The sequence below is a fragment of the Rattus norvegicus genome, chromosome 3 (genome assembly GCF_021556685.1).
Source record: "Rattus norvegicus strain SHRSP/BbbUtx chromosome 3, alternate assembly SHRSP_T2T, whole genome shotgun sequence".
NCBI lineage: Eukaryota > Metazoa > Chordata > Mammalia > Rodentia > Muridae > Rattus > Rattus norvegicus.
In genome coordinates, this window is record NC_141536.1 from 155,574,220 (window position 1) to 155,600,483 (window position 26,264).

General features: G+C 49.5%; 1 long non-coding RNA gene and 3 other non-coding genes across 4 annotated transcripts; all 4 read left to right on the forward strand.

Annotated features, from left to right (window-relative positions):
• Positions 1-463: 463 nt before the first annotated feature.
• On the forward strand, positions 464-3,087 carry Zfas1 (ZNFX1 antisense RNA 1). The gene is made up of 5 exons (NR_110672.2): positions 464-539; positions 880-970; positions 2,315-2,374; positions 2,588-2,634; positions 2,890-3,087. It is a non-coding gene; the product is annotated as a ZNFX1 antisense RNA 1 (long non-coding RNA).
• On the forward strand, positions 722-813 carry Snord12c (small nucleolar RNA, C/D box 12C). The gene has a single exon (XR_015685183.1). It is a non-coding gene; the product is annotated as a small nucleolar SNORD12/SNORD106 (small nucleolar RNA).
• Positions 2,152-2,240, forward strand: LOC147995821 (small nucleolar SNORD12/SNORD106). Its single transcript, XR_015685182.1, has one exon. It is a non-coding gene; the product is annotated as a small nucleolar SNORD12/SNORD106 (small nucleolar RNA).
• Positions 2,425-2,515, forward strand: Snord12 (small nucleolar RNA, C/D box 12). The gene has a single exon (XR_015685181.1). It is a non-coding gene; the product is annotated as a small nucleolar SNORD12/SNORD106 (small nucleolar RNA).
• Positions 3,088-26,264: the final 23,177 nt, after the last annotated feature.

Genomic DNA, 26,264 nt, shown 5'->3' on the forward strand with positions numbered 1-26,264 from the left:
ACGAGGAGGCGGTGCCGCGGGCGCCAGCGAGAGGCTGGGCTCGCCTGCGCCCCCGCCCTCGGGGCGGGCGGAAGGGCGGTGTCGCCTCAGCCCCCGAGGCGGCGGCTGGACTGGCGGCTCCCGAGGGCGCGGCTGAGGGGAGGACGCGGCGGGGGGCGGGCTGACTGCGCCCCCGGTGGCCGCAGGTCTCGGCCGGCCCCGGAGCCGGGGAGACGCGGCGGGCGGCTCGTGAGTGCCAAGCGCGACATGGCGCGGAAGCCGAGAAGCCCTGGAGGCCCAGTGAGCACGGGGAGGGGCTAGAGACTGGCTGGACAACCATTAGAGAGCTGGGGCCGGGAGGCTAGGGGACTACATTTCCCAGGACGCCAAGCGGTCGGGTCCGGAAACGACGGACTTTGGGCTAAGTGCGCAGGCGCACGCGCCGCCGTGGTCTATATAAAGAAGGTTCGCTCCCTTTTTCGTCCTTTGATTCCTGAGTCTCCGTGAGGTGTTCTCGTGGTTACGATAGGTCTCTTCCCTGTGATATTCATTTGCAGATGGTGAGTTGAGTTCCCACAGCACAATTTTCCTTTTTCTTTTTTGGTAACTTCTTACCAAGTTTAATTGCTGGAGCCGCTCCTAGTTCTCCGGGTGTGGCTTATGGAATGCCATCCTCAGGTTGACCTTGGAGGAGGTGATTCGGGTGGAAAAGACGCCTTCTTGTTCAGCCTGGAAAGTTTTTGCTGGTGTAAATGATGACCTCACTTTTTTCCCCGTCATATCGACAGTGCTGATGTCTTAAAACATTTGCCAGTTAGTTCTGATAACACCGGCCTCCAGGAACCCTGGTCTGCTTTGTTCCGGTCGAGGGTAGGTGGTGATTGATACTTTGTTTTGTAGGCTGGACTGATCAAGCAGTACAGAATGGAGGTCGGAGGGAGAGAAGGTCCTCCAGGGAGATGAGAAATCGCCGAGCACCTTAAGTCTCAAGGTACTCATTTGTCTTGTGGCCTAATGTGGGAAACACGTGCTTTGAAAAGCCTTTAAAGGCGGGACGGTGTGTGTGGGGGGAACACCCTCATAGAAGGGGGATGGCATAGGGTGGTTTATGAACGGGAAATTGAAGTCAAAAGACATTTAAGTGCGCTGTGATAGGAAATTAAATGCGAGTTAGTGCTGATATTGTTTAAGTGTTGAGGATTGAACCTCCGTTAACCCTAAGCACACAATCCTAAGTATACGTCTTTTTTTTCTTCCCTAAATATCCTGATTGCTACTTGTAACTTTTTTTTTTGTTCGGAGCTGGGGACCGAACCCAGGGCCTTGAGCATGCTAGGCAAGCGCTCTACCATTACTTGGCACATTTTAAATTCTCATTTCACATCTGTACATACAGATCCACAAGATGCAATGCTCTGTCCTTACTCAACCTGCCCTGGTTGGTAGAACTGCCTGAGAGAGGGCAGTGGTAGGGCGCTTGCTAGGCAAGCGCAAGGCCCTGGGTTCGGTCCCCAGCTCCGAAAAAAAGAAAAAGTGGTCTCATGAGTTTTGGCCTGTAGCATTTTCTTAGCAATTTGATATTAGAGGGCACAGCCATTTTTGGGCAGTGTCTGAGCCTCCTTGTCGAGTTGTTGGAATTTCTTTGGTGTATGCATGATTATTTTTCCTTTTTAAAAAGCCGTGAAACGCGTTTACTCAAGTATTTGCAGCCAGGTGCTTTTTTTTTATTTTTCCGGAGCTGGGGACCGAACTCAGGGCCTTGCCCATGCTAGGCAAGCGCTCTACCACTGAGCTAAATCCCCAACCCCAGCCAGGTGCTTTTCAAAGCAGTGTGATCATGTCTGTCCTCAGCTACTGTGTTCTGGTGGTGTCCATCCTAACCTGCTCAGAATGTGAACTACATGCCCTTAATGGAGGAACTAGGCCCAGGCAAAATGACGTGTATGTTTGAGGCAAGCTAGGGCTGCGGCGTGGGACCTAGAGACCCGAAGGGTGCTGCTGTGTCTGAACAGTACTAGTCAAGTCAGACTTGTATACTTGAGAATACCTCAGCAACTCTGACTAGTCATTGCAGACACTGGTATTACAGCTGTTGCCTCTGAAAGAGATGTAGTCCTGACTAGCTACCTACCTAACACTTAGGATTAGGTAGGATTAGGTTCAAAGCTTCCAGCAGGCATGTGTGATGACTCAACTTTTTTCCCCATCAGATCGACCATGTTGATCACAGTCTTTTAAGCCAGTTTATCTGACATGCCTGCTTGACAGCGCCTGCTGCTGCTGTGCCCCTTGGTCCAGGTAGTTGATGTTATTTTCTGTATTTTTTTTACCTAAGGTTTGCTGACGGCCAAGACCAGGCTTTGAATGAATGGTGAACTCAGAGGGGAGCGCGTTGGTAAGTGTCCCTCCTCCAGTGCAGACTTGTTTCTACTTGACACAAATTGGGCTGGTGAAGCTGATGATACCACTTCTTTCCCCATCAGATCGACCCTGTTGATCTCATATGCTAATAGCCAGTTTTCTCTGATGCACCAGCCCCTGGAATGACTCATCTTGGCTTTAATCTGTTTCATGTATTAATGGCTCCCATCTATTTTCTTTTCTACAGGCCTGAGGAACCCACGGATGCCAGTGTTGGTCTATTCTTGCTTTCAGGTGCGAGTCTGTTTTGACCTGTTTCTAGGGATGTTAGCAACAAGTATGGAGGGTAATGGACCCAGTTCTGAAGCTGTTCTTAGGGCTCTTGATACTCAAGTTTACCATGTTGCTCAGTGGGATTGGAGGGGAGGGGAATGTGTATGTTGCCAGGTCATCTACCTCATCTGATATTAGATCAAGGAGTGGGCCAGAGTGAGTTTCAGGATGCTGCTCCTGTCAGGCAAGCCTATCAACAACTGTTTTTCTTTTTAGGTACCCCTTGGAACACAGAATAGCAGTCTAGTCCTGCTGCCACCCCCACAAGGCTGGGCATGGTTCAAAGGCATGCAGGATGCAAAGAAGAGTCAGCTTTGGCTGGGGAGGAGTGGTTTGGTGTACACTGCTACTGAAATAGAAACTTTTGGCCTTCTGTCTGTAGAAATAAAAATCTGACTTGGTGATGTTTTTATATCTGCTGCCCCTCAGTTTTTCTGGGTTAACCCTGGAGTGTACTGGGTCTACTCCAAATGCCAGATTAGTGATTTTCCCCCAACAGTGTAAATGAGGCTGCTGTCATGCCCCTACCAGGAACAGTGCATAAGCCCAAGTCCTTGGGATTTATTGATAACAATTTCCCAGTCCCTTGAGTTGGGGATGCCTGTGTCTACTTAGACACCTTTTTTGTGGCTGGTCTTTTTTTCCCCCCCCAGAGCTGGGGACCAAACCCAGGGCCTTGCACTTGCTAAATCCCCAACCCCTCAGCTGATACTTTTAAGCAACACAGTATCTTATTTCCCCCATGGGTCTCTAAAAAGCCCATTTAAAATGTGTATGGATGTTTTGTTTGTATGTCTGCACCACATGTATATAGTGCCCACAGACATCAGAAGGGCATCATTCCCTGGAGGTGAAATTACCAGGGTTGTAAGCCAACACATGGGTACTAGACAAATTTGGTAGCCACTGGTCCATCCCTCCAACCTTTTAAAGCCCTCTCCATTACATGTGAAATATCTCTGAGGTGACAGGCACCTGACGCAAAAGAGGTGCGGAAGCCCACATCCCTGTTTCACTCATTGTCTAAGTGGCATTGCATTCTGGTATTCAAACAGATGAGGGCTCCTGGGTGTGGCAAGAAGTGTGGCAGCTGTGTGGACTGTGGGCTCACAGAATGCTGCTTTTCCTTCCTCCGCTTGCTTCTCCCTTTTTGCTTCAGTTTTCTGATGGGTGAAAATGGCTGGGAAGATAGTTAACTCGGTTTTTTTTTTGCTGTGCATCCTGAGGACTTGAGTCTAGATTCCAGCACCAAGCTAAGTGCACCTGTGAGCCCCATGAGGAGGGTGGGGAGACAGGATCCCTGGTGTTTACACGTCAGCCAGTGTAAGGAAATCTGTGAGCCCCATGTTTAGTAAGAGCAGCTCTTTCCCAAGATAAGATGGGGCCAGTGAAATGGCTCAGTGAGTTTAAAAATGGCTGTCTGAGTAAGCCTGCCTGAGCTCATTCTTGGGTTCTAGGGTGGAAGGAGAGAACCAACTCCCACTAGGTAACCTCTTAGAAGCACACCATATATACACCACAGAGTTATAACGCAGGTACACACACACTCACACGAAATCACAGACCAAATCTTCAGACTTTATTCACAATTTTCTTCCAAGCTGGGTGTCTGTAGTATAAACTTTTGATTCCAGTAGGAGGCAAAGGCAATTTGGCTTTTCCCAGTTAAAGAACAGCCTGTTCTATACAAAGAAACCTTGTATTCAAAAACCAAATAAACAAATCGCTATTTTGCGGGAAAGTGTCTCAACTCATTCCCCCCCTTTGTTTTTGTTTGCTGAGACAGGGTCTCACTGTGTAGCCCTGACTCCTGACTCACTGTGTACACAGTCTCAGCCTCAAACTCAAAAGAGATCTGCCTGCCTCTGACTCCCTGTCTCTGGGTGGGGGATTTAAGGCACCACTATGCTCAGATTTGTTCTTGTTCTTGGATGTAGTTATTTTTTATTTTATGTCTGAGTGCCTGTGCCACCTGGTGGTCAGAACCAGAATTAGTCAGTAGTGAACTGCCTTGTGGGTGCTGGGAACCAACTTGGGAGCCCTGCAAGACCAGCAGGGCTCTTAGCTGCTGAGCCATCTCTCCAGGCACCTCCATGCAAACCTTGCCAGCTGTCTGCTCATATCTCAGGAACATTTATGCACTTATAGATCTCCAGAGAATCTCTAATTTGGAGCAGTAGCTTGCTTTTTGGGGTTAGGTTTCACTATGTAGTCCTGGCCTACCAGAAACTCACTGAGACCAGGCTGGCCTCAGACTCACAGAGATCTGCTTGCCTCTGCCTCCTGAGTGCCAGGATTAAATGGATGCACCACAACATGCTTTAGACAGATAGTCAACATGTTTCGTTTGCTTCTGACTCCCCCCCCCCCCCCCCCCCCCCAGTTTCATCTCTGTCAGAGAGGGATGCTGAGCTGGAATAGTAGAACCACAGATCAAGGGAAACATCAGGCTTCCCCCTGAACTTACATTCACATGTGGTAGGTACAGCTTGTGTGTTCAAGGGCACCATATGCATTTTGAGTTGGGTAATGACCTCACACAGTTAAAGAAATGCCCCTTCTATCAGGCAAGCATCTTTTGTTTTCCTTTGAATATGGTTGACTACATAGAATGTCATTGGGGACGCTGTTCTCTGACAAAGGGTTCTTTGAAACAGGGTCACCTGTAGCCCAGGCTGACCTCTAGTTCACTATGACCAAAGATGACCTCTAGCCAAGGACGACCTTGAACTTGTGATTCTGGTTACCTGGCTTATGGGCTGCTTGGTAATCCAGGGCTTCCTGTATGCTAGGCAAGATCTCCACTGACTAAGCCTCATCTCTCACCCTCACTCTGACACTCTCGGGTGGGGTGGTCTGGGTGTGATGCTGTCTGCATTAATGAAAGGCTAAGCCAGGTTACCCTTGAGGTAAGTGTGGGGCTTGTGGGAAGTCATTCCCCTTGATGGTTTTGGCGCTATTAGGATGGAGAAGAGTCACAGGACTGACTATGTAGGTAACTCCTTCAGTATTCAGAGCACTAGGAATTCAGACAAGGTTAGGAACAGGTGAGAACAGGTGGCCAGCACACCAACAGAAGCTCCATCTGTTTCAGCTCCTTGACACTGAGAGAGAGCACTGTTTCTCTGAGCCTCGGCCCACTCCTGGTCAGAGCAGAACCTCAGTTAGCTTGTCCTGAAGTCACCCAGGAGCCACCTCTCTGAGCAGCCAGGCACGCATCCAGAGATGTTTACTCCTCTGCCCACAGACACCATAGAGGCAGACCCTTAGCTGCCAGGAGGTTAATTACCCAAATGGAAACTGACAGGGGAGAGCTCTTCCCCGGGCGGAGATCAACGGCTCAATTCCCTTCTCGGCAAGATTCCAGGCTAGCCTGGAGTACAGACACAAGGTGTAGGGAAGCCCTTGTTTTAGCAAGCACCACTCGCCACTATATCTAGATGAAAAGCCACTTTTCAAGACCCCTGGCTCCAGGAGCCCCAACATCCAGGAAGAGGTTGACCTGGTCAGGTTGCTGATAGGTGACAGGCCTTCTAAGTGTTGGACTGAACCTTGCGGGGCAGGAACTGTATAAACATTACGTAAAATGTACTTTTGGCCGGTAAGATGGTTCAATGGTTAAGGGCTGTGTTCGCCCAAGCCTGACAACCTGAGTTCAATCTTCAGGACCTGGGTGGTGGAAGGATGCATCAGTCTCCACGTGTGTGCAGTGACATCACCTCCAATAAATGAATAAATAACGCGTTAATAACGGGGGAAAAAAAGGTTATTGTAGCCAACCTAACCCACCCCGTATAATGTATGCGTATAATGTATACGTATAACGACACTCACTCTTCTGGCCTGTTACCCGCTCTTCTCCCTCTCCCGCCATCCCCCATTCCTCCTCTAAATTAGCTCACAGTCTTCTAGGCTTGACCTTTACACCGTTGAAAGGAATTACTGGTTGGGATGGCTAATATTGTCAGGTTGACATGTTCTAGATCCTCCTAGGAGACAGGGCGTGCCTGTGAGGGCTTATCTAAACTAAGTTGACTCGGTAGGAAGACCCATCCCATGATCTGCCTCCCGCCCCCGCCAGGAGAAAGGACAAAGGGCGCTGTGCACCGACATTGCTCTTTGCCTCCTGACTACAGAGGCGGTGTGACCAGCTTCATCCTACCCCTGTTACTGCTCTGGCCATGGCGGGCTGCACCCTGGAACTGTAAACCACAATAACCCTTCAGTTATTTTTGTCAAGTATTTCGTCACAGTAAAGATCCGTGTAACTAGTAAACTGTCATGATGGACGTTTGGAAATAAGACCCCTACCAGGTCGTTGGGAGATGCCCATCCCTGCTCTCGTCTTTCTTTCTGGCCTTATCTTGAGTAGCTGACCCTGAAGAAGCCAGACTTGCCACAAAGGGGACGCCTTAGGGATGTACATTCCCTTCAAATCCTTTTCTCTAGTCCCTGAGAATCATTTCTCGAGAGACTCTGCTTGGCACTGCTTGGAGCGCACGTTCATCCCTGAGCCAATCACCGAGGCCAGGAAGATAGAAAGCTCTGATTGGTCTGGTCTGGCGGTGGGCGTGGTTCCTGGACCAGGCACTTTTAGAGGTCGGCCTTTGGGTCTTCAGGCAAGGACCTGGAGTATCCTCTCAGTCAACTCTAATAGGCAGAGTCCTCGGAAAATAACTCTTCCAGTTCCACCGAGTGCTGGTGGGCATAGAGGGGCAGGGTAGGAGGGGCCAGGCAGTTTTGAGCCATCTCTGGAAGAAGCCTATCTACGCCTTCAGGCTGCCAAGCGGGAAGGACACCAGGGGGCAGCATCCCCTCATGGTCACCAGGGTCTCCGCAAGCAAGAGGCACTTTCCAGCAGGGGGCGCTGGTCATCGTCTTGTTCTCTGGGACACAGCTGGGAAGAAATGACTTGAGGGGCAGATCGTGTCTTATTTTGGATACCTTGGAATGAGCCTCCTTTAAGGCTCTGAAATTTTCCTCTGAGACAGGGTCTCACCTAGCGGAGATACTCAGCCCACTGGCTGGGCAAATCTGGCTTTGAAGTTAGGATCCTCAGGCATGCCAGGCTGCACCTGGGAGACTCACCTTTAATGGTTCTCATGATACTTCTGTTTTATAAATTAGGATCCTTTGCAAGATGTAGTGTCGAGCACAAGTCTTCAAACCGCCCTTTCCCAGCCGGCCCCATCATTATCCGCTGTATGACGTTGGCTTCTTGGTTTCCTGTAGCCTGGGGCGACACCTGCCCTGCAGGTTCTTCCCACCGCATCCGATAAGATGATTTGTACAACAAACTTTATGGAGTTGGGGTCTGTCTGGGGGCCCGCACACAGAAGCTAAAAAACGGATGCTGGGGAGTGACTGTGTTGGTCAAGTGCTTGCTGTGCAAGCAGGGACACTTGATTTTGGGACAGATAAAAGACGGTGCTGCCCGAGCCATTCCTAGTGAGTGCTGGTCTCGCCACTTAGACCTTTTGAGACCTGGGTTCTTCATTCTGTTATTTATTTGAGATAGAGTTTCATGTAACCCAGGTTGGTCTTGGACTGGTTATGTAGCTGAAGGTAACCTTAAACTCTTGACCCGAGTCCTGAAATTATGAATATGTGCCACCATGCTCATATTTAAAGTTTTTTTTCATTTTTTTTCTTTCCTTTTTTCGGAGCTGGGGACCAAACCCAAGACCTTGTGCTTCCTAGGCAAGCGCTCTACCACTGAGCTAAATCCCCAACCCCCTTTTTTTTCATTTTTATTTGTATGTGTGTCTTACTAGCATATATATTTTTGTACCATGTGTGTGCCTTGGAGGCTAGAAGGTGTCAGATCTCCTGGAACTGGAGTTACAGATGATTGTGACCTGCCATGTGGGTGCAGGAACTGAACCCAGGTCATCTGCAAGAGCAGCTAATGCTCTTAACCAGTGAGCAATCTCTCCAGTCCCCAGCCCCTGCCCCCTTTTTTTGTAACAGAATTTGACAATGTAGTCTGGGTTGGCCTAGAATTGGAGATGTAGACCAGGCTGGCCTTAAACTCATATTTTCCTACCTCCGCTTATCAAGCGCAGGGATTAAAGGCGTATGCCACAATGCCCAGACAGGCATTTGTTTTTTGAGACACAGTCTATGTAGCCCAGGCTAGTCTTGTATTTGATGCTCTGACATCATCTTCCCAGTGCTGGGTTCCAGGCCCAAGTTACCTTTGAAGACATGGGTGATGCTTACAGGAGGTTGGCTAAGTAAAGAGCAAGTGTTTGAGGGAAATCTGTAGTCAGACCCGGTCAAGATCGGAGTTTGGCCAGCCCCAAGTGGCCGGCCATCTCCTCTTTCTGCGCGGAGGAGACCACAGTCTGCCTGTGGCTCAGGCTCCTTCCCCGAGTTCATGAACAGGATTTTGTTTTGTGATTTAACTGAGATAAGGTGAAATGTGCCCTTGGGCATACTGTTACATTTGCTTAAATAAAGTTGGCCCTGTGCGTATGTTTATGTGTGCACGCACAGGTGTGCACACCTAGAGGTCAGAAGACAACTTTTAGGAGCCAGTTTGCTCCTTCCCCTGTGGGTTCTGGGGATCAAACCCAGATTATCAGACTTGAGCTACAAGTCCTTTACTTGGCGAAGCATCTTGTCAGCCCTGAATACATTTATTTTAAAAGGAAACTTACATTGCAGGATGGACTGTATACTTGGTCCAGATGACTGCAGAACCTAAAAAGGCTGTTGTTACTGTCACTGCCTAACATACCATGATTACTGTTTCATATAAATGGAAATATATATGCCTGTATAGGTGTAGCACACATTTTTGGGAATGCTGACTGTGATTGTCAACTTTGGATAACGTCTTCCGGTTTTGTGTGCAGAGTTGGCATGGAACCAAAGTTAACAGCAACACTGGCCTAGAACCATGAATTGTTCAAGGACCTTGTCTCTGATTGGTACAAGGGTAAAACCCTGTCCTAAATATTCCAAGTCTTATTCATGAGGGTTTGATGGGAGATGCTAATAATCTAGACGATGAGAAGAGTTACAACCCTGTAAAGAGGAAACGTTTATTACAGTTATAAATGACAATGAACGGAGTTCAGGATGTGGCTCAGTTGACAGAGTGCTTGCTCAGAGTGCAGGAAGTGTGGGTTCCATCCCAGCATCAGACAAATTAGGTGTACTGGCTTGTAATCCCAATGTTCAGGAGGATCAGAAATTCAAGGTCATCATTAGCTACAAAGCAAGACCGAGGCCCTGCCTATCTCAGTAACAGGATAAATAAAAGACAGAGCTGTAGCACCCTGCGCCCGTGACTCAAGCACTCTGGCTCCGCCCCACACCTGTGACTCTAGCACTCAGGCCCTGCCCACACCTGTGACTCAAGCACTCTGGCTCCGCCCCACACCTGTGACTCTAGCACTCAGGCCCTGCCCACACCTGTGACTCAAGCACTCAGGCTCCACCCCACAATTCTGACTCAAGCACTCAGGCTCCACCCCACACCTGTGACTAAAGCACTCAGGCCCTGCCCACACCTGTGACTCAAGCACTCTGGCTCCGCCCCACACCTGTGACTCTAGCACTCAGGCCCTGCCCACACCTGTGACTCAAGCACTCAGGCTCCACCCCACAATTCTGACTCAAGCACTCAGGCTCCACCCCACACCTGTGACTAAAGCACTCAGGCCCTGCCCATACCTGCTACTCAAGCACTCAGGCTCCACCCCACAATTCTGACTCAAGCACTCAGGCCCCAGGGATCAGAATCAGTTTCTATGTTGTTTCACTTTTCCTATTGCTGTGAGGAAAATATTCAGACTAAAGCAACTTAAGAGAGAAAGGGCTTATCCTGGCTCACAGTTCAAGGTTGCAGTCCATCAGATCAGGACCACAAAGCAGCAGGAGCCTGTGCCAGCTGGTCACATCTCATTCACATCCAGGAAGCAGACAGCGATGAATGAATGAATGAGTGAGTGAGTGAGTGAATGAATGAATACAGCTGCTTATGGTTCTCTCTTTTTCACACAATTCAGTGTCCCAATTCATAGTGGACTCAGGGCCACCATAGTGGGTAGGTTGTCCTACCTCAAGTAACCTAACCAAGATTACTTTTCACAGGTGTGCCCAGAGGCCCGCCTCCCAGGTGACTTCATTAAGTTGACAGTTGGATCATCACAAAGGTCACCCTCAGCGGGTTTGAGGTCAGTTTGGCCTACCTGAGACCCTGCCTCAAAACATAATAAAACAAGGAAACCATACAAATACAGTCAGACATTTTGGCTTCTCAAGACGCCGAGTATGGGGGCTGGAGAGATGGCTCAGTGGTTAAGAGCACTGCCTGTTCTTCCAGAGGTCCTGAGTTCAAATCCCAGCAACTACACGGTGGCTTATAACTATCTGTAATGGGATCCAATGCCCTCTTCTAGTGTACACTCATAGACGTGAAATAATTCTCTAAAAAGATGCAGACTGTGAAGTCACCTCTTGGTCTGGTAGGAAGCTAGTGACTGTTAGGTGACCAGGATCCACTAAACCCTGGGAAGGCTCAGATGACCGAAAAGCCAGCAAGAGAACTCTGTTCCTGAGAGTCAGCTGCACCGAGTCACTCTCGGTGACATCCCACACAGACATGCACTCCACTGCTCACCCATGAACAACTGCCGTTTGGCCCTCTCTGCACACCAGAGCACCGTTAGGTCCGTACTGCACTCCAGCCAACTCTGAGACCATCACATTGCTTTAGTCACTGTTGCTGGGAGACACCATGAGCAGGCAGCTTATAAAAGAAAGCATTCGACGGGGTCAAAGGGTGAGGCCACGGCTACACCGAAGCAACTTACATCTTATCTGCAGGGAGCAGAGAGGAGAAAGAGGGAGAGACAGAGAGACTGAGAGGAAGAGCCTAGCATGGGCTTTTGAAACTTCAAAGCCCACCCCCAGCGGCACGCCTTCCCCAACAAGGCCACACCTCCTAATCCTTCCTGAACACCTCTACCAGCTGGGAACCAAACATTCAGCGATATGAGCCTATGAGGGCCGTTCTTTTTTTTTTTTTTTTTTCTTTTTTTCAGAGCTGAGGACCGAACCCAGGGCCTTGCGCTTGCTAGGCAAGCGCTCTACCACTGAACCAAATCCCCAATTCCTATGAGGGCCATTCTTATTCAAACCACAAGAATGTACTTTTGGAACAGCCTCACTCCCATCTAAAAGAAACCCCGTCCCTGTTAGACTCGCCCCTCCCTCAGTCCTCTGACCCAACCAGCCCTAAATCATGGATTTACCAACTGTATGAATGGAACCAAGTGACATTTGCCCTTCTGTGCCTGGCCTCTCTGACTTGTGAGGTATTTACCTGGTGCCTCCTGATCTTGTCAGATCCCTAGAAATCCTGGGTATCACCTGCTGAAATCCTTGAATCATAGCTCCACATCAAGGGCTATGGTGGGCATGGATGGGGGGAGGAGGGTGGACGGGGGCGGGGGTGAGGAGAACGTAGGGAGGGGAGGGGGTGTTGGTTCAGGGTCTGGTCAGGTAGCCTTAGATGCTGATGAGGGAGGCACATCCAGCTGTCGTTGGCCTGGTCGGGAACTGGCTTGAGTCACTGTTACTTGATCCTCGTGCCTAAGTCAGGACTCATGCTGTCCCCACTCTGGCAGTGTGAGTCATTGGATGAGCATCTCTTCCACACCTGTGTGCCAGTCTGGGGTCAGGGGCTGGAGTAAAGGAACTGAGCGGCCACCTGCACAGCCAGGGGCCAACAGGGGACTGTCCCACTGCCTCAGAGCAGACACCCTGACCCATTGTATTTTGTTTTCCTGTGAAGGTTCTCTTTTCTCAAGTGGACTCTAAGTGCCTGGCTGTGACCCAGGCTCAGAGCATCTGTGCCACTATTGTCCTATCTAGAGATGGTGGCCCTTGTTTCAATTCCTTTAATCAGCTGGCAGGACGGGTGCCAGAGACATGGAGCCAGTGTGCCTGTAAAACCTCACTGCTGGAGGGTTAGAAACTGAAGGCTAGCCTTGGCTATATGGAGTTATGCCACAAAGGAAAGGAAAACCACAGTACAAACAGAAAAAAAAAGAGGAGAGAGAGAGAGAGAGAGAGAGAGAGAGAGAGAGAGAGAGAGCACTCGAGCCAGGCCCAGGAACATGGCAGGGTGTGTTGTGTATACCCTCAGGCAGGGCAGAGGATGTTGGATGGAACTGAGTTTTGAAAATGACTTTCCTGTGCTCTTGACCAAGCAGGAAACAGGGGTACACGAAATGGCCATGAGCCACCAGTCGGGTGCTCTCCCCATGGGTACTGCCTTTAAGGTGTATGGTGCTGTGTGACAGGGAGTTGGGGGACATTCTGGGGATGGGGAGAGGGTCCCCCAGCACCCTGTTTTGGAGCCTTGTTCCATAGCTGTACCCCCATTTTGCAGGACGAGTGACAGAACTCAACCGACTTCAGCAGAAGGGAGAATGTGCTAATCCGAGGAGTCCAGCCATCTCTGTCCAGCTCGCTCAGGGGATTCTTCCAGTCAAAGCCTGCCATATCACTTCCCTTTGGCCATGAGCTCCCTGTGTGCCTTTCATTCTTGGGTAGTCACCTTCTGACAGTGGCAGAGGTGGTTGCCACCAGTCCTGGGTCTTGTTCCCTCCAGCTGAGAGCACAGGAAGGGTGGCTTCATTTTAATCACCCCAATTAAATGGGAAGTGAATGTCCCCCCCTCCCCGGGGCTGATCGCTTACCAACCTGAAGGAGTTGGGTAGGAGGGAGGAATGAACTGCTCTGATTGGTTAGGACTGAGTCAGGTGGGTGCCCTTGGATGAGTGGGGGCGGGGGGGGGGTTAATTTTATTTGAACCACCTGTCCCAAGGGTGGGGAAGGTTTGATTCCCAGTAGAGATTCAGGATCCTTCCACCAGAAGCAGAGGGGATGGATGGTGGATGGACAGGTTCCAGGCAATGGCAGCTTCAGGGAGAGCAGTGGGATCACCAGCCTCCCTCCTAGCTCCGGCATACCTGTCTATTTGAGCCTGAGCAGGCTGCTCTCCTTCTCTGAGCCTCAGTTTCCCCATCAGAACAGAGACAATCTCAGAACTCTCCCAGTTCTAAACTCCTAAGGCCAGCGACCCAGTAGTCCGGCATCCCAGTGTGTCAGGTCTGAGCTGGGGGCTGGGAGTATGGCCCTAGGATGATCCTGGGACCTGCACCTGGCCTCCGATCTCTGCCCATCCCACAGGGTACAGCCTGTGATGAGGAAGGAGGTTTCTGAGGACCGCTTTGCACATCCCTAGTGTTCTTCGGCTAAAACCGCCTCCGAACGGCATGATCTCATCCCTGAGGAAGGAAGGCTGGGGGGGAGGGGGAGGAGAGTTTGGCTGCCAGCAGCTGACACAGTTTGTGACTAAACCATTTCCCCACGGGAGGCAGGGAGAGACGTCCACATTCTCAAAGACAATGTAAAAGTTTGGGGAGGGGGATGACATGAAGAAGAGAAGGCACCTCCTTTTCCAGTGTTGGGGAGGCCCACGATGATCCCCAGGGGGTCCAAACCGGATGTGTTCTAACCAGTGTTTACATTGAACTCAACCCCAACTCGGGCCCTCAACCGTTGAGGTGGAAACCTTGCCAGCCCCTTAAGTGGCCTGCCCCTCCTGTGTTCCTGGGCTCATTTAAATGCCCATACATTAATTTGGAAGGATAGGGTTGCGGGAAGCCTGTCTCTGCACCATCTGCTCGGCGTTTGTCACGGCCGCATTACATAAGAGGAAAGACATTTTTTTTTTTCAACAATGCGACTGCATTTAGTAATTGGATCGCCGGGAGAGGAACCAGGCCTAGGCATTTGGCACCGTGACTCAAAGATGCCACAGGCTTCTCTCCAGGGTGCGCCCTCCCCAGATTCCAGGCAGTATTGGCAGACACCTGCGTGCAGCCTGGGTCTGGGAAGCAGGCCCAGAGCCTCTGCCTCGCCTCCCTCTCTCTCCCTTTTTCTCCTGTTACATCCCTTGCTCTCTCCAACTGACCTTGCTCCACAAGTCCCGATTTCCATGACCCGGGTCACCGGCCTACGCTCTGTAAAAGAGCAAAGAAAAGGAAGCCTCGGATTCTCATCCAGGGCTCTGCCCAGGGTGATGGGTGAGGTCAGGCTCCAGGGTCTGAGGTGAACGGTGACAAGAACCAGCTGTTTTGTAAAGCTTTTCTGATACCAAGTGGGTACTAGGCTTGTGGCCATTTTCCTCTCCCCTCTAGTAGATTCATAAGTTGAGGAGGTGGGTGGCCCTGTTGGAGCAGAGCTGGCTGTGTGGACAGGCCCCAGCTCAGAACACCTAACGCACCTCAGCTGACTGCCACAGAGCAAAATGACCCTAGAATCAACACTTTATTTTAGATAACTGATCGATTGACTTTTTTTTTTTTTTTTTGAGGTAGAGTCTTGCTCAGTAGCCCAGGCTGGCCCAGAACTCACTTTAACACAGGCTAGCAATTCTCTCATGGCAACACACATGTCTAAGCCTCCTGGGTACTAGGATCATATCCAGCCATAGTCAGTATTTTAAAATCAGTTCTTGGAAAAGGCATGGCTTGTTTTGAAAAAAAAAAAATCTAAACACCTTGCTGTGGCCAATTTACTTTTTCGTATGGCCCACCCTGTTCCCATTCCTGGGGGCTCTCGGTCACCGTACTCTGTCATTAAAGTACATCAGCTGGTGGTTGCGGCCATGGGCTGGGTTCAGCTTGGCCAGGCAATAGTCATGTGACCTCTAACAAGGGCCGTTCCTCCTTTAAAGTTTTTGAAATTACATTTTTAAACTTTGTTTGCGTGTGTGTATGAGAGAGAGAGAGAGAGAGAGAGAGAGAGAGAGAACACATGCATTTGTCACAGTTCAGGCGCAATGGTCAGAGGCGTTAGCCTCAGAAGTTATCCTTTCCTCCTGCCTCGTGAGTCCTGGGGATCCGTCTCAGACTGGGAGGGTTGGCAGCAAGCACCTTTACCTCCTGAGCCATCTCGTTGGTCCTTAAAAATGGATCTTTCTGTTTCTGTCTCTCTGTCTTCTCTCTTAGGGTCGAGAAGCCACATGGTTGTATAAATGAAACCCTGGAACCTGTTCTGTTTGTTCTTTCACAGTCTCTTGGCAGGGCAGCTAAGACACCAGGGCTGAGGGTGGCCATGCCAGGGGCAGGAAGCTGGACCTACAGCAGGTGTCAGTGAAGTTGTCTCCTGGGGTCTTCAGCAATGTCCCAACGTCTCTGTTCATGTTCGCTTCACCTGCAGCGGCTGAGAGTTAAAGGTGTCATTCTGAAGGAAAGTCCTTCTGTCTGGGCTGGGTTATGGCTGCCTCAGGGCCTTTGCCTGTCACCCTTGCTCTCTAGACTGCTGCTTCTGTTCGTGCATCTCTGCCGTTTCATTCAGCTTGAATGGCTGAGGGGGGCCCTCTCTGCCTAGCCCAGGAAGAGCAGCCCTGACCTGCACACCCATTCTTCCCTGACGCTGTTGTTATTCCAGAGGGCGGTCTGTCCTGGCTATGGCTGTGTCCTCAGCAACTAGACCATTGTGCGGCACATGCTGAAGGAGAGGGAAGGAGAAAAGGAAGGAGAGAGGGAGCGAGGGAGGGAGACAGGATGGAACAAGGGAACCTTTTAACTCCTATTGGCCACACTGTGAAGCAGGGTTAGACATCTGGGGAAGAGAAGGTCACCAGCCAAGAAGGGGACAGGAAGGAAGGGAGGGACCCAGGATTTCTGTTTCTACACCTCCTGTGCTTCTGTATCCCCGCAGGTAGCAGCAGAACAGACAAGCAGGCCACCAGCCCACAGGTCACCCAGAAAGGGTCAACTTCAGAGGGTCACAAAATGAGCTAAGCAGGCAGTCAGTAAGGGAGACTGTTTACAGGGGCTGGTGGCCATCACCATGACAACTGGGCAGCCTACAGCTTCCTGCGTCACCAAGGACGCAAGTTTGCTGCAGACTGGAAAGAGTGAGGACAGTAGCTGGGAGGGGTGCTGGCAGAAGGGAGGGGCCATGAACGTCCATTGTGGGGCAAGATGTTCTTATTCCTCAGAGTTGCTCTAGACCTAGAAGAATCTGGTGTTACTACACTGTGTGTGTGTGTGTGTGTGTGTGTGTGTGTGTGTCTGTGTGTGTGTGTGTCTGTGTGTATTTGTCTGTGTGTGTGTCTGTATGTGTCTCTCTGTGTGTATTTGTGTGTGTGTCTGTGTGTATTTGTCCGTGTGTGTTTATGTATGTGTGTCTGTGTGTCTGTGTGTGTCTGTGTGTATTTGTCTGTGTGTGTGTGTCTGTGTGTGTGTGTGTGTCTGTGTGTGTTTGTGTGTGTGTGTGTCTGTGTGTGTGTCTGTGTGTCTGCGTGTGTGCCATCTTGAGGAGGTGACTTAACCTCTCTGTGACTATTTTCCTCCACATAAACAAGGATGACCAGTAATGGCTCCCCAAGGCTCATGTGGGGACACTGTGGTACTGGAATGGAGCTTACATTGTATCCCCTGTGTTCATTTCAGTTTTGTTTTTTGGGACAGAATTTCACTAAACAACTTAGGCCATCCTCAAACTCTCCATCCTTCTAGCTCAACCTCTGGAGTATTGATGTTACAGGTGTGCCAAGCACAGCTCTCTTTAGTTCTTTGTGTGAGGTATGTGTGCATTTGTGTGTATGTGTGTGCATGTGGAGGTCAGAGGTCAATGTTAGATATCTTCCTTACTTCCTTAGTTGTTCCCTACTGGTGCTGGTGTGTGTGTGTGTGTGTGTGTGTGTGTGTGTGTGTGTGTGTGTATAAAATTAGGCTTATGGGCTGGAGAAATGGCTCAGTGGTTAAGAGCACTGGATGTTCTTCCAGAGGTCCTGAGTTCAATTCCCAGCAACCACATGGTGGCTCACAACCATCTGTAATGAGATCTGGTGCCCTCTTCTGGTGTGTATGAAGACAGCTACAGTGTACTCATATAGATAAAAATTGATAAAAAAATAAAAATAAATAAATAAATAAACTTATTTATTTTGCATGGATGAATGTTAGCCCCAACATGTATATGTGCACCAAATGCCAGGTGCCCAAAGAGACCAGAAGAGGCCATCACATCCTGAAACATTCCAAACCATGCGGATGTTTGGAATTGAAGCCAGGTCTCTGTGAGAAGAGCCAAGGTTCTGAACCACTGAACCATTTCTCTAGTCTTCCACCTTAATTTTCGAGACAGATCCTCTGACTGGGCTCTCTGATTGATTGGCGTTTAAGTTCCCTTGGGATCCTCTAGTCAGCTTCCCCAGCACTGAACATATACCTTGCCTTCTTACATGGGTTCTGGGGATTCGAACTCAGGCTCTCGTGCTTGTCAGTGGGTGCATCTCAGTGGAGCCATCTCCCCCAGCCGCTCTCCTTACTCCTTGAGACGGACTTAACACTTGACTTGAGGGGAGGGGCAGTAGAGTGTTCCATTATTTCAAGGAGCTTCATTCTCCATCTTCTCTCATCCCTTCCACAAACATCGAATGAACACCTACTGTGTGCCAGGCAGGGTTCCAGAGGCTGGCACAGCACTGAGACAGAAAACCCTGCCAAGGCTGGGAAACGTTAAAAGTGACTGAAGGAAGCGTGCTGTGTGCATATTAGATCATGTCAAACTGCAGTGACTGCCAGGGAAGGAAGCAGGCAGGGGCGGGGCGGGGAGACAGCGTTGCTCATGGATGGTGATGGATGCTGAGGACTTAGGAAGCACTGGCCATACTCGTGGGAAAGCTTCACTGAGCAAGTGAATTTTGAGCCCACTTTGCAAGATGTGAAGGAGGAAGTTACTAGTCATTTGGGGCAAGTCTTCCAGGCGGAGGGAAGAGAAAGGACAAAGGGCTGGAGCCATGAAAGTGAGCAGGTATTTTTTTCCCTTTAAAGATAAAGAAGATTTGTCTTTTTGTTTTGTTTTTGTTTCAAGTCAGGGTCTCTGTAGCCGTGGCTGCTCTGAAACTCATTATGTAGACCAGACTGACCTCGAACTCACAGAGATCTGCCTCCCTCTGCTTCCTAAGTGCTGGGGTTAAATACATGCAGTACCACGCCCAGTTTAAAGAAGATTCATCTTATGTTTAGTTGTCTGTATGTGTGCCTGTGTGTGGGTTTGTGCACATGAGTGCAGTGCCCACAGCGGCCAGAAGAGGGCACTAGACCTCCAGAAACTGTAGTTATGGGCGATTGTGAATCATCCTACGTGAGTCCGCTACAAAATGAGTGTGTGCTGTTAACTGCTAAGCCATCTCTCCAGACCTCTGTCTGCGTGTGTGACATTGTGTGGCACATGGTAGTAAAATACTTATGTCTATTTATTTAGGGGTGTCATGGAGCTTGTGGTGCAGGGAGACTTCTTGGATCTAGACAACACAGTGTATCTGTGAGGGAGCACATCAGACATGCCTATGGACCACACACCTATGTCTATTCCGGATCTTTTGGGTGTGAATGATATGCAAATGCATGTATATGGATAACATTAAACCATTGGGCATGACGGGTCATGTCTAACACTGGCACTTGGATGGCAGAGGTGGTGGTAAGATTAGGAGTTCAGGATTATTCTAAATTACCTATCAAGCCAGCCTAGGTAACTTGAGACAATGTTACAAACCAACAAATAAGCAGAAACAATGAGTCTGGAGCAATTAAGAACACTGGCTGCTCTTCCAGAGGACCCAGGTTCAATTCTCAGCACTCAACATGGTGTGGTGCACAACCATCTGTAACTCCGGTTCCGGGGGATCTGATGCCCTCTTCTGACCTCTGCGGGCTGACAGTGATACATGGATTTACACTCAGGCGAACTGCCCATATGCATAAAAGTAAATGCAATTAAAAACAACAAAATAAAATGAATTTTTAAAAGACAGGGCCTGGGGCTGGAGAGAGGGCTCAGTGGTTAAGAGCACTGACTGCTCTTCCAGAGGTCCTGAGTTCAAATCCCAGCAACCACATGGTGGCTCACAACCATCTGTAAGGAGATCTGATGCCCTCTTCTGGTGTCTGAAGACAGCTGCAGTGTACTTCTATATAATAAATAAATCTTTAAAAAAAAAAAAAAAAAAAAAAAAAGAGCACTGGCTGCTCTTCCAGAGATCCTGAGTTCAATTCCCAGCAACCACATAGTAGCTTACAACCATCTGTAATGAGATCTGATGCCCTCTTCTGGTGTGTCTGAAGAGAGGGACAGTGTACTTATATATAATAAATAAACAAATCTTAAAAAAAAAAGGACAGGGCCTTTATTTTTTTTTTTTTTTTTTTTTTTTGGTTCTTTTTTTTTCGGAGCTGGGGACCGAACCCAGGGCCTTGTGCTTCCTAGGTAAGCGCTCTACCACTGAGCTAAATCCCCAGCCCCAGGACAGGGCCTTTAAAGATTTATTCATTTTTATTTATATGTATATGCATGTGCTTCTGTGAGCTTCTATGCTCTGCATGAGGTACCCTCAAAAGCCAGAGGACATCAGAAGCCCTGGAACTGGAGTTACAGATGGTGTGAACCACCAGGTTGAGCGCTGGGGATTGAATCAAGTGGATGTGAGCCACTTGATGTGGGTGCTGGGAGTCGAACCCTGGACCTCTGGATCAGTAGCTGGTGCTCTTGATTGCTGATCCATCTCTCCAGATGCTAAAGACAGGGTCTTACACAGCCCAGGCTGGCCTTGAATTTGCTATGTAGCAGAGAATGGTCCTGAACTCCTGATCTTCCTGTTTCTGTCTTCCTGGTGCTGGGATTCCAGGCATGAGGGACACCGAGCCCAGAGCTTCACAATTGCTTACCTAACAGCATCACTGTGTCCGCTGATGTTGGAATATGGTTCCCTGGAGGTTTTTGTGCTGGTGCTGTTGATTCTGAAAGTACCATTGACAATGATGTTAGTGATCTAGAGTCCCTGGGTCTTCTGTGAGTTTGTTTGTGAATCTGACACAGACACATCACTCTCCTCACAATGGCTGAGCCCCGGGAGGGAGGCCTGTCTGCTTCCAGCGCCTCAGCACGTGACCAGAATCCAAACACATCTGAGCACATTACATTCTTTTAAGAGAAGACAGCCTGGCCCTGTGGTGGTGCACGCCTTTAATTCCAGCACTTGGGGAGCAGAAGCAGACGGATCTCTGAATTAGAGGCTAGCCTGGTCTACAGAACTAGTTCTAGTACAGCCTGCGGTACATAGAGAAGCCTTGTCTTGATAAGAACCAAACCCTGGGGGGGAAAAAAAAAAGACAAGACTTTGAGCAGGGTGTAATTGCTCCTGCCTGGAATCACTGTATTTGGAAGCTGAGGCAGGAGCATCAAAATTTCAAGTCCAGCTACATGGCAAGTTTGAGATCTGAATGGGCGATGAGGGCTCCTGCCTTGAAACAAGAAACAGGAACCGAAACCCAAACATGATAATGTTTATCACAGCATGGAAACCCATCTGCAACACAGTGCTAAGGCACCTCATGTAGCTCTGGGTAGAACACTTGCCAACATGCATGAAACCCCGGGTTCCATCCCCGCAGCTTAGGCAATAAAGAGACAAGAGTCCAGGCTAATCACATGCCAGGACTCTACTCTTATTTCGTGTTCCCTTATGACCACTCCAGCGGAAGACGTCTGCCTATTCAACCAATGACCTGTCTGTGCACCCGCATGTGTGTGTGTGTGTGTGCAAGTGCATGTGTGCAAGTGCATGTGCATGTGTGTGTGTGTGTGTGTGTGTGTCCAAGGTCCTGCTGTGTGACCTCAACAAGTGTTCCTACAATTCAAGCCTCAGTTTCCCCACCAATAAATGGCAGACATGGTGCTGTCTGCCCCCAAGGGTGAAATGAAGGATAGAACGGTAATGAAGTAGGTTACAGAGCGGGGATGGCGAGAGCTGATGAATGTGAAGTGTTATCGTGGCTCTGCTTTTGAGGGAAGGAGGGGTCTGGAGCTCCCAGCAGCCCTTGGCAGCACCTTCATCCATCTTCTGCCAGACGCCAGGCCCTGGTGCTCCGATCCAGGCAGCACTTAAGGAGTCGCTCCCAAGTTTCTCTTTTAATTTTCATTATGTAAATTCCACATTTCCTGGAATTAGGATCTTGACTGTCTGCACTTCTTCGGAAATTGAGTCAGCGGAGGGCCTCATTTATATTAATCGGGCCTAGAGTCTGACCGGAGGAGCCCAGACAAGGATGGATGGTGGCAGTGGGCCTCCGAGCCATGCAGGCGATACTCGTGTGCTGCCAGGGGAGGGGCTGCCTCTGGCTTGAGGCTAAGACTCAGGATGAGGAACTCCTCATGTGGCCTAGATTCCAGCTATCACTGCTCATAGTTTGGAGAGAGCGATAGGCAGTTTGCCTTGTCAAGAGGCAGCTTGATGGGCTCCCTGGCCTCTCCTGTCTTCTACCCTTATCCTTTCCCTCATCCATCCCTGTAGCCACACGGGCTTACAGAGCATTCCTGCCCCAGGACCTTTGCACTTGCTGGACTTTACCCTGGGTTGTTCTCCTGGCTCATCCGGTGGCAAGCTCCCTCTTGGCAACTCAGTTACACTACTACCATCTCAAAGAAGCTTTGCCTGATTGTCTCTCTAGGGTGACAGTCTCCAGGCCCCAACCATTTCATGGTCTCCATTGTGACAACCTGTTCTCTAGTCTGACTGTGTATTTATATGTTGACTGTCTTGCTCCAGGAGAATTTTGACCCCAGGGAAGCATCCTTTATCTCCTTCGGGCTTGGCTTAGAAAGGACATCTCATAAATAATCATGAAGCAAGCATTAAGCAGGGCAGAGTCCTGCGCACCTGTCCCAGGTGAGGCCCTGTGCTGGTCCAGGTGAGGCACTTGGAACACAAGCGAGAATAAGACAAGGTGAGTCCCAGCATGGAGGGAGTGAGGGGCAACTGACTTCAGCTGAGCGTGACAGAGAGTTTTACAAAATAACACACATTTAAACTCAAACTCAGCCCCTGGATCCAGCTGTGACTTCCTCACGAAACACAGAGAGAAGTGAAGTCACTCATGCGAGGTCACACAGCTGGAAAATAAAGTAGCCAAGATTGGAGTCCTAGTTGTCCGGCTCCTACCACCTCCTTGGGGTAATCAGTCTACCCAAGAGATGGAGGACCTGTGGGCTATGATTGGAGAGGTGTCAGAGGCTGCTGGAAGTGAGAGGAAGCCAGGCTTCGATAGAGGGAGAGATGTGGAAGCCTTCCTGAAAATGAGGTGCCTTAGCACTGTGTTGCAGATGGGTTTCCATGCTGTGATAAACATTAGAAGCAAAAGCAGCTGGTGAGGGAGGGGCCAATCCCACCCTGTAGATCCTCACTGCCCTCTATCTCTGAGGGAAACCAGTATAGGAGCTCAGGGTAGGGACCCTGGAGGAACCAGCTGAAGAAGCGGGTGCTGCTGACTAGCTTGCTTCCCAAGGCTGGCTCAGCCTGCTTTCTTATACCACCCAGGACCAGCAGTTGAGGAGTGGCCACCTGGAATTCTGGGGGTGGAAGGTGGTGATAGCTTGGAACTGTGCACTTCAAAAGGGTCACCTGGAGCCAGGCTTGTGGCTAACACCTGCCATTCTAGCACACAGGAGGTGGAGACCGAAGGATCAGAAGTCGGGGCTGGAGAGATGGCTCAGCAGTTAAGAGCTTCTGACTGTTCTTCCAGAGGTCCCGAGTTCAATTCCCAGCAACCACATGGTGGCTCACAACCATCTGTAAAGAGATCCGATGCCCTCTTCTGGGCACTGTATCTGAAGACAGCTACAGTGTACTTATGTTTAATAAATGAATAAATCTCTTTAAAAAAAAAAAAGAAGTTCGAAGTCATCCTCAGCTACATATCAAGTTTGAGGCAGCAGGCTGGAGAGATGGCTGAATGCTTAAGAGCACTTGATGTTCTCCCAAAGGACTTGGGTTTGAGTCTCAGGCCCCATATGCCTTCCACTCCCTTTCTAGGGATCTCATTCTCTCTTCTGGCTTCCCAGGGGCACCAGATGAGAAGGCAAAGCATCCATACTCACAAAGTAATAAAATAAAGAAAAGAGCAAAAAGGAAAAAAGAGGAGGAGAAGGAAGAGGAGGGGGAAAGGGAGGAGAGGAGGGAGAGGAGGAGGCAAGGCTGGAGAGATGACTCAGTGGTTAGAGCACTGGTTGCTCTTCTAGAGGTCCTGAGTTCAAATCCCAACAACCACATGGCAGCTCACAACCATCTGTGATGCCCTCTTCTGGTGTGTCTGAAGACAGCTACAGTGTACTCATATAAATAAAATAAATCTTAAAAAAAAAGGAAGAGGAAGGGGAGGAGGAGAAGGGGAGGAAGAAGAGAAAGGGGAGGAAGAAGAGGAGAGGGAGGGATAAGAGGAGGGGAAGGAAGAGGAAGAGGCGGTGGTTATAAATTTACATATACTTCACCAGAACAAGAGTAGGAGAGAGAGACCAGGCTTCTGTCCTTGGTTCGTTCACTCTGGAGAACATCAGTTACCGGGGCACTCTTTCGACAGAGAATTAGATGAGGTTCTGAGGTGTCTGGTCCCCAGACCCTCCCAGACAGTGCCACCCCTTGTAGGACGGAGGATCATCTTAAGGACATTTCCGCTTTCCCAGCCTCCAGTCACTCCTGACCACCCCTCGGCTGCTGCACATCAGTAAGACCCTTTGCAAATCCACTGGGGAAGATGTTCCCAGATGGCTAAGGCCCAGAGACAGTGAGATAGTAAATGTTAAATTATTCAAGCCACTGAGGGACAGAATAACTTGTTTTACAGTGACAGACAAAGGTGGCTTATCAGTGAAGGAAAGATGGTGACTTCGTGGTGAATCTCTCTGTGGGTCGTTGAATCAGTGCATTGCATGGCATACTTGGAGTAGTGCCTAGCATGCAGTAGGTGCTTAATAAAAGCTCACTGGGACAGTTTTGCGTCTTCTGGGACTGCTGACACTGTGGAGTGCTTGGAGTCTCACTAAGGAGCAATTCTACACCCCAGGGTGCAGTGAGGGTAACGCATGAGAGCCACAAGCAGGGAGGCTGTGATAGCACAAGCTTGCACAACTAGAGTTTGGCTTTGTTTTGTTTCTCAAGACAGGGATTTTCTGTTCTGAAACCCTGGCTGTTCTGAAACTCGCTCTATAGACCAGGCTGGCCTCAAACTCACAGAGCTCTATCTGCCTCTGCCTCTAGTGCCCAGCTAGATTTTTGAATTAGAGGTAGTATTGAGTTTGAAGCCAGCTAGAGCAACATGGTGAAACCCTGTCTCAAAACAAACAAACAAACCAACAAACAAACAACAAGCCAGGCTTAGCAGCTCACAGTTTAGTCTCAGTGTTCAGAGGCAGAGGCAAGAGGATCTCTGTGAGCTCAAGGCCACCCTGGTCTACATAGTGAATTCTAGAACAGTCAGGGTTACATAGAGACCATATCTCAAAAGCAAAGAAATAAAACCAGTAAGCAAAACCAAAAAGATGACATAAACGGTAGAGGCTAGAGGGATGGTTCAGTAGTTTGTCTGCTGTTCATTCATAAAACCTGGGATTTGGCTCCCAGCACCTACATGAAGGGGCTCACAACCGTCTGTAACTCCAGCTCCAGGGGATCTTAATTCAATGCCCTTTTCTGTTCTCTTGTGGGCACTACACACCCCAACACTACCACCCTACCAACAAAAATTACCCAAAGATAACGCAATGAGACCTGCCACAATTGAGCACCTACTATGTGCCTGCTCTTGGGATAAACACTAGAGCCTTTAACTGAAGCTCCCAGCAGCATTCCAGAGACCAACTACCATTTTCCTCATTTTTAGACTAGGAATCCAAAGAGGTTCAGACAGGCAAGATTACAGCTCTAGGTAACACCACAAAGATTCAGTATAGATAGAATTTGAACTCAGCTGCTTCAAACCCTCCAACGATCTTAAACGGAAGTGCTGAACTGAAGCTACGGATACCCCGAAAGCCCACTGCTCCCTTCAGTAGCCCCTGCTGCCTGGCACAGGGCTCATTGTCCAAGTGTCTAACAATGGGAGCATTTGTTTCTTTACCCCCATTTATACAGCCAAAGTCTTTCACATTGGGCAGTCGAAGGGCAGTCTTGGGAGACTCCCTTTTGCCATTCTGGGGTTCTTCTCCCAGCTGGTAAACAGCTGGATCTAGAATGAGAGAATAGCATGCAGGTGCACACAGAGAGTGCAGGTGCACACAGAGAGAGTGCAGGTGCACACAGAGGGAGTACAGGTGTACACATAGAGAGAGTGCAGGTGCACACAGAGAGAGTGAAGGTGCACACACAGAGAGAGTACAGGTGTACACATAGAGAGAGTGCAGGTGCACACAGAGAGTGCAGGTGCACACACAGAGAGAGTACAGGTGTACACACAGAGAGAGTGCAGGTGCACACAGAGAGTGCAGGTGCACACACAGAGAGAGAACAGGTGCACAGAGAGAGAGAGAGTGCAGGTGCACACAGAGAGTGCAGGTGCACACACAGAGAGAGTACAGGTGCACAGAGAGAGAGTGCAGGTGCACAGACAGAGAGAGTACAGGTGTACACATAGAGAGAGTGCAGGTGCACACAGAGAGAGTGCAGGTACACACAGAGAGAGTGCAGGTGCACACAGAGAGAGTGCAGGTGCACACAG